This window comes from Chiloscyllium plagiosum, unplaced genomic scaffold, assembly GCF_037043375.1.
Source record: "Chiloscyllium plagiosum isolate Xiang-an unplaced genomic scaffold, Cpla_swu_hap1 HiC_scaffold_49, whole genome shotgun sequence".
Taxonomy (NCBI): Eukaryota; Metazoa; Chordata; class Chondrichthyes; order Orectolobiformes; family Hemiscylliidae; genus Chiloscyllium; species Chiloscyllium plagiosum.
Window position 1 is genome coordinate 11,048,760 of NW_028270187.1, and position 10,841 is coordinate 11,059,600.

The window sequence follows — 10,841 nt, forward strand, 5'->3', positions numbered from 1 at the left end:
CTTTTCTTAGAGTAATATGCTCTTCCTGTCGGATGTGGGAGTTTTGGGAGAGTTTCAATGTTACTGTTGATTACGTCTGCAGTAAGTGTTTGGTTGTGAATCCTACCGGATCACATGGATCAGCTGGAGTGACAGTCGAGGAATGAGGAAGTTACAAGAGGAATATTACAATGAGGAATACATCCAGGAAAGTTATTTGGGTGGAACTGAGAAATAAAGAGATAATCACCTTATTGCGATTGTACTACCACTGAATAATCAATCGAAAATAGAGAAACAAATTTGTAACGAGATTTCAGTTATCGGTAAGAACAATGGGTGGTTATGGTTAGGGATTTTAACTTTCCAAACACAGAAGGTGGTGTGACTGATGGCAGTTATCAGATGGGAGAAAAACCGCAAACAGGTAGATGGGTTAGCTCCAGGAAAGGTAGGAGGGATAGGCAGGTAGTGCAGGAGTCTTCTGTGGTTACCCCCATTTCAAACAAGTATGCTGTTTGGAAAATGTAGGGGGTGATGGACTGTCAGGGGAATGTAGCACAAACAGCCACATTACTGGTACCCAGGCAGGTTCTAATGCAATGAGGGTTAAGTTGGGATCCAAGCGATCGATTGTGATAGGGACTCTCCAGTCAGAGGCAGAAACAAGTTTATGTAGTCAGCAGCAAAAAATAAGAATGGTGTGTCACCTCCCTGTGCCAGAATCAAGGATGTCTCCGAGATGGTGCAGAATGATCTCAAAGGGGAGAGGGACCAGCAGGACGTCATTGTATACATTGGAACCAACGGCAGAGGAAGGGAAAAGAATGAGATTCCGAAGGGAAAGTATAGAAAGTTAGGCAGGAAATTAAAAAGGTGGACCTTGAAGGTAGTCATATCTGGATGACTCCCAGTGCTGTGAGCTAATGAGTATAGGAATAGGAGGATAGAGCAGATGAATGTGTGGCTGAGGAACTGGTGCATGGGAGATGGGTTGACATTTTTGGATCTTTGGAAATCTTCTGGGGTAGAAGTGACTTGTACAGGAAGGATGGATTGCACCTGAATTGAAAGGGGACCAATATTCTGGCAGGGAGATTTGCTAGAGCTGCTCAGGAGGGTTTTAACTAATAATGTGGGAAATAGTGAAGACAGAAATCAATCTGAGAGTGGTACAGTTGGGAAAGGGAACAAGTAAAACAGTCAGGGCAGGAAGGAACAAAGCAGAGAACAAGGTCGGACTGATAAATTAAACTGCATTTACTTCAACGCAAGAGGCCTAACAAGGAAGGCAGATGTCCTCAGGTCATGGTTAGAGACATGGTACTGGGATATCATGGCAATTACAGAAATGTAGCTCAGATGGTCAGGACTGGCATCTTCTCCTCCAGGATATAAATGCTATTGCAAGGATTAAAAAGGGGGCAAAAGAGGATTGGGAGTGATGTTTTTATAAGGGATGGTATTACTGCTGCACTTCGGGAGGAATACAACCAGGGAAGTTATTTGGGGGGAACTGTGAAATAACAAAAGGGATGAGCCCTTGATTGGATTGTATTATAGACCACCAAATAGTCAGCTGGAAATTGAGAAACAAATTTGTCAGCAACTTTCAGTTATTTGTAAGAATAATAGGGTGGTTGTGGTAGGGAATTGTAACTTTCTGAACATAGACTGAGACAGCCATAGTTTAAGGGTTTGAGTACTGTGGATGCTGGAGATTAGAGTAGAGAGCGTGGTGCTGGAAAAGCATAGCATTCGAGGAGCAGGAAAATCGACGAAGGGCTTTTGCCGCAAACGTTGATTTTCCTGCTTCTTGGATGCTGCCTGACCTGCCATGCTTTTCCAGCACCAAAGTCTCAGATCTAAAAGTTGAAGTTCTAAATTGGAGCAAGGCTAATTTTGACTGTATTAGGCTGGAACTTTCAAAAGCTCATTGATCACAGATGTTCGCAGTCCAAGCAATGGCAGGAAAATGTGAAGCCTTCAAAAATTAGATCATGAGAGTCCAGAGACAGTATATTTTTGTTCAGGTGAAAGTAAAGGCTGGTAGGTAAAAGGAATGATGGGTGACTAGAAAAATTGAGATTTTCGTTCAAAAAAAGGACAGAAGCATACGACAGGGACAGACAGAAGAGATTGAGTGAATCCTTCGAGTATAAAGTTAGTAGGAGTATATACTTAAGAAGGAAATCAGGAAGGCAAAAAGGGGACAGGACATAGCTTTGGTAAATAGGGTGAAGGAGTATCTGAAGGGTTTTTATAAATACATTAAGGACAAAAGGGTAACTAGGGAGAGAATAGGGCCCCTCAAAGAATAGCAAGGCAGCCTATGTATGGAACTGCTGAGATGGGGGAGATACTAAACAAATATTTTGCATCAGTGCTTACTTTGGAGAAGGGCATGGAATTTCAAAAATGTGGGGAAATAGATGGTGACATTTGAAAAATGTCCATATTAGAGAGGTGGTGGTGCTGGATGGCTTTAAACGCACAAAGGTAGATAAATCATCAGGACCTGATCAGGTGTACCTTAGAACTCTGTGGGAAGCTAGAGAAGTGATTGCTGGGCCCCTTGCTGAGATATTTTCATCATTGATAGGCACAGGTCAGGTGTTGGAAGACTGGAAGTAAGCTACCATGGTGCCAATGTTTAAGAAATGTGGTAAGGAAAAGACCGGGAACTATAGATTGGTAAGCCTGATGTTGATGGGCAAGTTGGAGGGAATCCAAACGGACAGGATTTGCATGTATTTGGAAAGGCAATGATTGATTCCAGATAGTCAGCATAGCTTTATGCTTTGGAAATCATGTCTCACAAATTTGATTGAGTTTTTTGAAGAATTAACAAGGACGATTGATGAGGGAAGATTAGTGGACGTGATCTATATGGACTTCAGTGAGGGGTTTGATAAGGTTCCTCATGGGAGCAACATGTGGATCATTTCAGAGAATATCTCTGGGATACTTGCACCCAGCAACCCCATTGTCATGTGGCTGAACACTTTAACTCCCCTCCCATACTTGCAAGGATACGTAGGTCCTTGGCCTCGTCCATCACTGAACCTTAACTGAGAAAGTCTATAGCCTTCAAACTTGTCTTTAAACATTTAGACTAAAATGTAATGTTGAATTATAGAACACATTTACTGAACTAGAAAATAGACAGGCAGGAAGGCTCAGAAAAAGAGGAGATCTCAGGGAATGCAGAAGATAGCGACATCTGGACTCACCAAATGATAACAGGATGCTGTAAGGCAATTAAGAACATTTGCCTTAGCATCAGTGAATCCGTGTGAACAGGACACCAAGTGATAACATTCACAGCCGTTCTCTTGTGAAATTAATGACAGTGTTTGACTTTGACCCTGAAACAAAACTCGGTACTATCAAAAGCTTTGTAATTAATGGTCAGATGCTGCCAATTATAACGGACTCTTATTACCCCTTGCAAGCAGGGCAGAGATAGAGAGAAAAAAAATCTTTGCTGACTTGAGAGTTCAAAAGGACACTAAGGGGAGAGACCATTTTAGTGGTGAGGCTATTGGAGCCTGTAGAAAATTAACTTAGTGCTTATCTGCTATGCACTGAATTTTACTGGATTTTGGGACTTTATGATGATATTGAGTAGCCATTACCAGGTAATATTAATGAAGCTTTCACTTACTTGCTGTTCTTGCAGGCCACTCTACAGACCTTACAGACTGCCCCAACTGTCAATTCTAACTAGTCAGATCTTATGTCTTATTTGAATTTGAATCACAAACTTGAAAAGAAAGCATGTTTAATTCGAGACTAATTAATCATTTTACATACAATGGTGCAGTAACATTTCAGCGTCAGGTACAGAATGATTCTGTGCTTTAGATAAAAAGCAGGAATCTGCTCCCAGCTGAAAATTATTCTAAACCTAACATCGAAGAGATTCTGATAAAATGGCTTCCTGACAGATTGTGTGGTCAAACATTTGTCCTCCTTGTTTTACGAAATGGCTTCTTAGCAATGATATCAGCTGTGCAAGGTTACCTTATGACATCTCCCACTTAATTTAGACTGGTACTTCTTTATAGGAAATTATCTCGTGAGCAGATGCTTTTTAGATTAGATTACATTACAGTGTGGAAACAGGTCCTTCGGCCCAACAAGTCCATCCGACCCGCAGAAGCGCAACCCACACATACCCCTACATTTACCCCTTACCTAACACTACAGACAATTTAACATGGCCAATTCACCTGACCTGCACATCTTTGGACTGTGGGAGGAAACCGGAGCACCCGGAGGAAACCCACGCAGACACGGGGAGAACGTGCAAACTCCACACAGTCGCCTGAGGCGGGAATTGAACCCGGGTCTCTCAGTGCTGTTTTAAAAAATTCTCAAGGTCAGGTTCGTAGGAGAGTAGTCTGACACAGAACAAACGACCAAGAGGCGAGTCTGCTAGAATATGGGCATTTTATTCCCCGCATCGTCGCCACAACCAGGTCCAAACAACGGGTCTGGCTTATACTCACTCTACATATTACCAAAACTGGGAGCCGTCAGTTCTCGTAGAGCGGTTGCCAACAACCCACGCTCGGCGGTTAAACGTAACCCCGGAGCAGACTCACCGAACTGGAGACTTTTTCAGCTGATATACTCCCTTCCAGATATAAACATTCATGTGAACAGCAGAGCAAGGCTAAAAAACACATTCCATTCTGGTTACATACAGATAAGAAGATTCACACGGGACTAAGCAACACCTCCATTCCGGTTAGATTCACACATGTATTGGGACATAATTTTTAACCGTTTCACCACATTCCACTGCTTGGAATTTTACACCACATTCCACTGCTTGGCCCAATACATGTGTTACATTATGATTCACACATGTATTGGGACATAATTTTACACCACAAGTGCTAACCACTGTGCCACCGTGCCGCCCAAAAGAAAGCATGTTTAATTCAGCTAGGTGTGTTTTTCCTACATGATGGATCATTCAAGGCCTGTAGGAGTGATCAGTCAAGCGCACACAGATCCGTCAGTTAACTCTTCTTCTTTACGAATTATTGTCTTTCACTGTTATCTGTTTAATTAAGAACATGCAATGTTTTTGTAAACTTTTGTATCAAGGAACACTACATCAGAGTAGCCAGCTAGTACTCTACTCCTAGTTAGAGACTAGTTCGTTTAGTTTATAGTATCAGTGTTATGTTGTTACAGTGTTGCTATTAGTGAATGAAGGGGCTGATTAAAATTAAACTAAACAACTGTCTGTAAGAGGTTTTTATTCCAGACTTCCAAAGAGTACAATCTCCGGGATGAACCAAGAGAGAGGCTTTACAGGTCTGAATCCACAAGGGTTTACCTGGGCTGTCTCAAATCTGTACTTTAACAATTTGACGCTGTGAGCAGGGTTCCAACAAGGGCTAAGTTTGAGTGAAACTGGAAAAGAGGAGCTTCACCTAAGGGTTAGACCTGAGACCAATGGGCCCACAACGTAAGATTATACCTTGGTTGCTCTTGGTCTGTATCGTCATGTGTGACTTCCCCCATTTCACTCTCACAGTACCCTGTTGGAACCTGAAATGAGATTGTTGAAATAGGTACTAAAGACAGAAACTGTCAAGTTTTACAATGTCGAGAATGCATTGCAAAATAATTAGTCTTATTGTTGTATAGTCGAGTTGTTATCTTCTAAAATGCTTGTGTGTGCGCGCACGCGGGAGAGAGATTAGATTACTTGCAGTGTGGAAACAGGCCCTTCGGCCCAACAAGTCCACACCGAACCGCCAAAGCTCAACCCATCCAGACCCATTCCCCTACATTTACCCCTTCACCTAATACTAACAATGTCGCATGGCCAATTTACCTAACCTGCACATTTTTGGACTGTGGGGGGAAACCGGAGCACCCGGAGGAAACCCACGCAGGCACTGGGGGAAATGTGCAATCTCCACACAGACAGTCTGCCTGAGGTGAGAATTGAAGCCGGGTCTCCGGCGCTGTGAGGCAGCAGTGCCGTCCACTGTACCGCCCAGAGACAGAGAGAGAGAGAGAGAGAGAGAGAGAGAGACAGGCACACAAAGACTTCGTGCTAACTCTCTGCAGCTTGCAGAAAGTTGAGTGAATATTTGTGTTTTGGGTCTGTGCCCTGTCGTGACTGAGGTTGGTGCCCTGCAGATCAATAGTTCTGTGAAGATTTAAAGTAGGTAGGATAAATATGGGTGTAACTCCAGATAAGATGAAAGACAAACATCCCCTAACGGAAATAATAAGTCTGTATCCTAATTATGAGAAACAATGAAGGGAACAATCGGCTGCAGCTGCTCAACAAAATAAGGATTGGTCTCTGGAAGACACACATGATTTAACTCTACTCATTAAAATTGAACAAGGGATTTGGGAAAAAAGGGAAGTAAGCAGAAAGAAGCCATATGAGTGTGGAAAAAGGTAGTTTGGGAAAAATGGGAAAAATCAATGCAATCATCACGGAGACAAAACTGTATTAAACAGGGAGTTAGTCCATTAACTGAAGAAGGATCTAAATTAGATTGGACAGAACGAAAACGCAAATTTGAAGCATATGATTTAGAAGCAGAATTGCATTTGGCTAGAACAAAAGGAAAGCAAAGATTTAGAACCTAAGCTGAGATGTCAGGAGCCCCAATGAAAAGGAAATAAGAATAAGAACAGGCTGCAGCCATGCAGGACCGGACGAATGACAGAGACTGTTCCTTATACCCCATCCTCTCCTCTCCCAAAGATCGATAAAGAATCCTGATCCATCTGTGGACTGTGGATGAGGAATGGGATTCTGATTTGGAGAAGTAAATATTTTATGTCTCTCCTCCCATCAGCCGACCTCCTCAAGACTCACCCACAGTACGGTCAAGGCGAACAAGCTTCATAAAACAAAGTCACCTGAACCCCCCTCCCTACTCTGAGGACCAATCTGCTGAGACCCATGCCCTTCCCCAACGAATCATTTGTCACCGTCTGTTGGGAGTGTTACAATTGCACAGATGAGTGAACTTAAGACCACTGATTTTGATAAATCTAACTGCTGCTTTTAAAATCAGTTTGTACTCTTTAACCAGAAGGTCAAAGAAAATGATGCACTGCTGAAAGAACCAAACATTGCTAGTTTTTCAAAAAAAAAGGTATTTCAATTTAACTTTAAAGCAACCAGAAGTGCAAGTCAAATTCAAACTAATAAAATTTAAAATTCCACTTGGAAGAATTAGGCCACCGTACAGGTTGACAATTACAACTTTGCCCCCTAAATCAGTATTTACAGACAGCCTGTGGCATTCTACTGGCACCACATTTAAATAATTCAAGATGAAAGTACACATGGCTCCTATATGATTACTTTAAAACTGCACCCAGATTCTCACAACCATCCATACTGTGGGATTGGCTGCTTCTAATATAACTTTGCATCAAAATGTAGACGTCTGTACCACCCATTCTGCAATATCCTCGCTTACCTCTAAACGTCCTCCACTCAGAATCTGCTTGTCTCCTTAAATACTGCTCTCACATTAACCCGGTTACATTCCTACAGGAAGAACGTCTTGAACTGCCTGATCCTCCCCATGATTGTGTTCTCATAAATTACCTTGTTACTAAACCACATCCTGATCTTACTAATCAGGCTCTAGTTAACCCAAACCTTACACTTTATGTCGATGGTTCTTCTTCTATCTCTCCAGAGGGCAAAAGTATGTCAGGATATGCGATTGTCACTTTTTCCCAGACACGAGAAGCTTATTCTGTCGACCCAGCAAGCTGAACTCCTTATTCTCACCTGTGCCTGTATACTTGCTAAATGAAAGTCAGCTAATATCTATACTGATTCCCATTACGCCTTTAGATGCGCCCATAATTTTGTTCAACTTTGACACCAGCGCAGCTTCCTTAGCTCATCAGGAATTCCGACCCTCAATGTTGCCTGTGATGCTAATCTCCTCATTGCTGTTCAATTTCCCTCTCAATTAACAATTATCAAACGTTCTGCTCACTCCTCTGATACTTCCTTTGGCACTAAAAGCAACAATTCTGCTGACTCAGCTGCTAAGAAAGCAGCTCTTGAGCAAAAAGACATGGTTACTCAAATGACGAATAGGAAACCAAAGAGAGACTCTCCTATTTCCTCTTCTGACACCCCAACCATGCCTGACCGAGAGCAAAGACGGACCCATCAGGGGGACGCCTCTGATGAGGAAAGACAAAGACAAAGACAAAGATGGATGAACCATGGTTGTTATGTAAGCAGTTATAACAAGCTTTGGGTTACGCCGGTAAGACAGATACATCTGCCCTACATGCTTATGTTCATATGCATATGCACGTAGGTGTGGAGGGAATGGTAGACAGAATTCTCCAAACTTGGTGGAATTCCCACCTGAAAGAAAAAGCAAAACAAGCAGCTGCAAATTGCCTAATTCGTCAAAAGTATAATCCCGGGAAAGGAATAAAGTATCCACCAGGTGAAACTCCCTTGCCAAGTGCACCTTTTGATATTATCCAGTTAGATTTTATAGTTACCTAGATGCCACGGTTATAAGTATTGCTTAGTGATAATCGATGGATTATCCATTTAGTAATGGATTGACGCATATCCCTGTACTGCATAGCAACAACTCCTTGTAAAATTCTGTTAAGGGAAATCATACCCAGATTTGGAATACTAGTAACGGTCTCTTCTGATAATGGCCCCCAATTCTGTGTGGAGCTCAACAAGGAACTATGTCAGAGCTTGAAAATGAATCAAAAATTCCATTGTGCCAACCATCCCCAAGCAGCGGGAACTGAAGAAAGAGCCAATGGTACCCTAAAAGGTCAGCTAAGCAAATTGTTAGAAGAAGCAGGCCTTAATTGGCTGCAAGTACTTCCAATCGCCCTTTTTAATATGAGACCCATGACACAGACAAAGACAGGATTCTCGGTGGCTGAACTAATATATTGAAAGCCCCTGAGGATTCCCTGGTCTGCATCATTAACTGCCCAACACATTGTTGATGTGCATTTCATGGCAGAATAGATGCACAGGTACCTGATTAAGCTAACCAAAGCACTGCAGTCTTATCATCAACAGGTCAAATAAGCTTATCGGATACCAGGGAAGGAAGAAGAAAGAGCTCCAACATTTAAAGACATTAACCCTGGTGACTGCTTACTATTGAAAGACTTTAATTGTGGAAAATTGGGACCCCCTGGAAAAGTCCTTATCAAGTTCTTCTGACAACTGAAACTGCAGTAAAGGTAGAAGGTAAAGGACATTGCAAGCTTGTAGCCCCCTCACAGTTCTAGTGTTAGCACTGATACAGGCATCCGATGAAAGCCCAACCTAAGTACATGTGCACAAATGTAACCAACCCTTCTGTGATAACTCAAACCAGCTAAAACTCCAATGTGACTGTACGTATGATACCTGTACTAATACCATTGGATGTTATGAATGCAGCTGCCCAGCTGAAACTCATTTAAACTACTCCCATTGCGTATCCAAACATCACTCTCGACCTTATTGTCATCCTTGCAACACTTCTATGCCAGTCATCGTGAGATGGCACAATTCCATAACTTTGTCCGTTCCGTCAACTGAAAATTACTACCTTGAGATGTTCCCTTTTCAAAATGAACCATGCAGATTGCAGTATTGAACACATAGTACAGAAATCACCAAACCCTAAGGCACCTATTGCCATGAGACTGACCATTTATACCTTCTTGATGGAATCCTATCTTATCCAACCTACTGCCACCGACAGAAATACCTTTACACATTTCCTGTATTCAGTAGCTACAGTAATGAACAAAACAAGCTGGAAAGATGAAGAAAGACCAAAAATACTGTGCACTCCCAATCCTCCTCCTGTTACCAATGGTTTCTTTATTCAAGTTAAGCCCCCTGACCCGTGTGTTATCTGCTCACACTTCCATCATTCTAATGCCTTTACCACGTTTCACCCCCACCGTGAGATGCCTGAAGTCGATGATGAATGGAACACCCACCAGCAGGTGAATCAGTATGAAACAACAAGTAGAGGTAAAACAAAACAGGACTTACACAACGTCTTCCATCAACAAACCTGGTGGTCCAGGTTGCTGGGAGGCCTTATTCCTGGCTGGGGTATTGAAATGGCCCTAGATCAGATAAGTGACCTTGCGTATGATATCAAAAAACCTGCCAACTCGACCGCCCATGCTTTGAAACTGGTGAACAAAGAGTTACAGGAGACTCAGATGATGACGATGCAGAATCGATTAGTGCTAGATTTCCCCCTTGCTAAAGGAGGCGACACTTGTTCAGTCATTGGCCCGCAATGTTGCACCTACATCGATGATTTCTTGAACGACATTTTGGATGATACAGATGTTATCAACAAAACGGGTCAAGATGCAGGGAAGGTACCTGCCCCACAGTCATTCAATTCATGTGGATGGAGTTTTAATTGCTGGTTATTGTCGCTGTACGGATGGATCCCGTGGGACTTACTGATAATCCTTGGTCTCATCCTAGGAATATACATTGCCATCCGGTTATGCATGAAATGGATCGTACATTGCTTTTCACCTAAGCCAAAGAGGAATCTGATTAATCGACCCATGTCTCCCCCTCTACTTCCATGCCCGAACTTCCATGTTGAAATCCAGTATTTTTCAGATTCTGCTCCTCCGGATGATGACTCGCCAGAGGAGGCACTTGACTTATTAAGAATATAAATTGACTGAATGGACTAAGTATACTTGTAAAAGCCAAGTAGTTGTCATGAAATGACAAAACAAGGGAATGAGAAAGTCTATAGCCTTAAAACCTCTCTTTAAACATTTAGACAAAAATATAATGCTGAATTATAGAACAC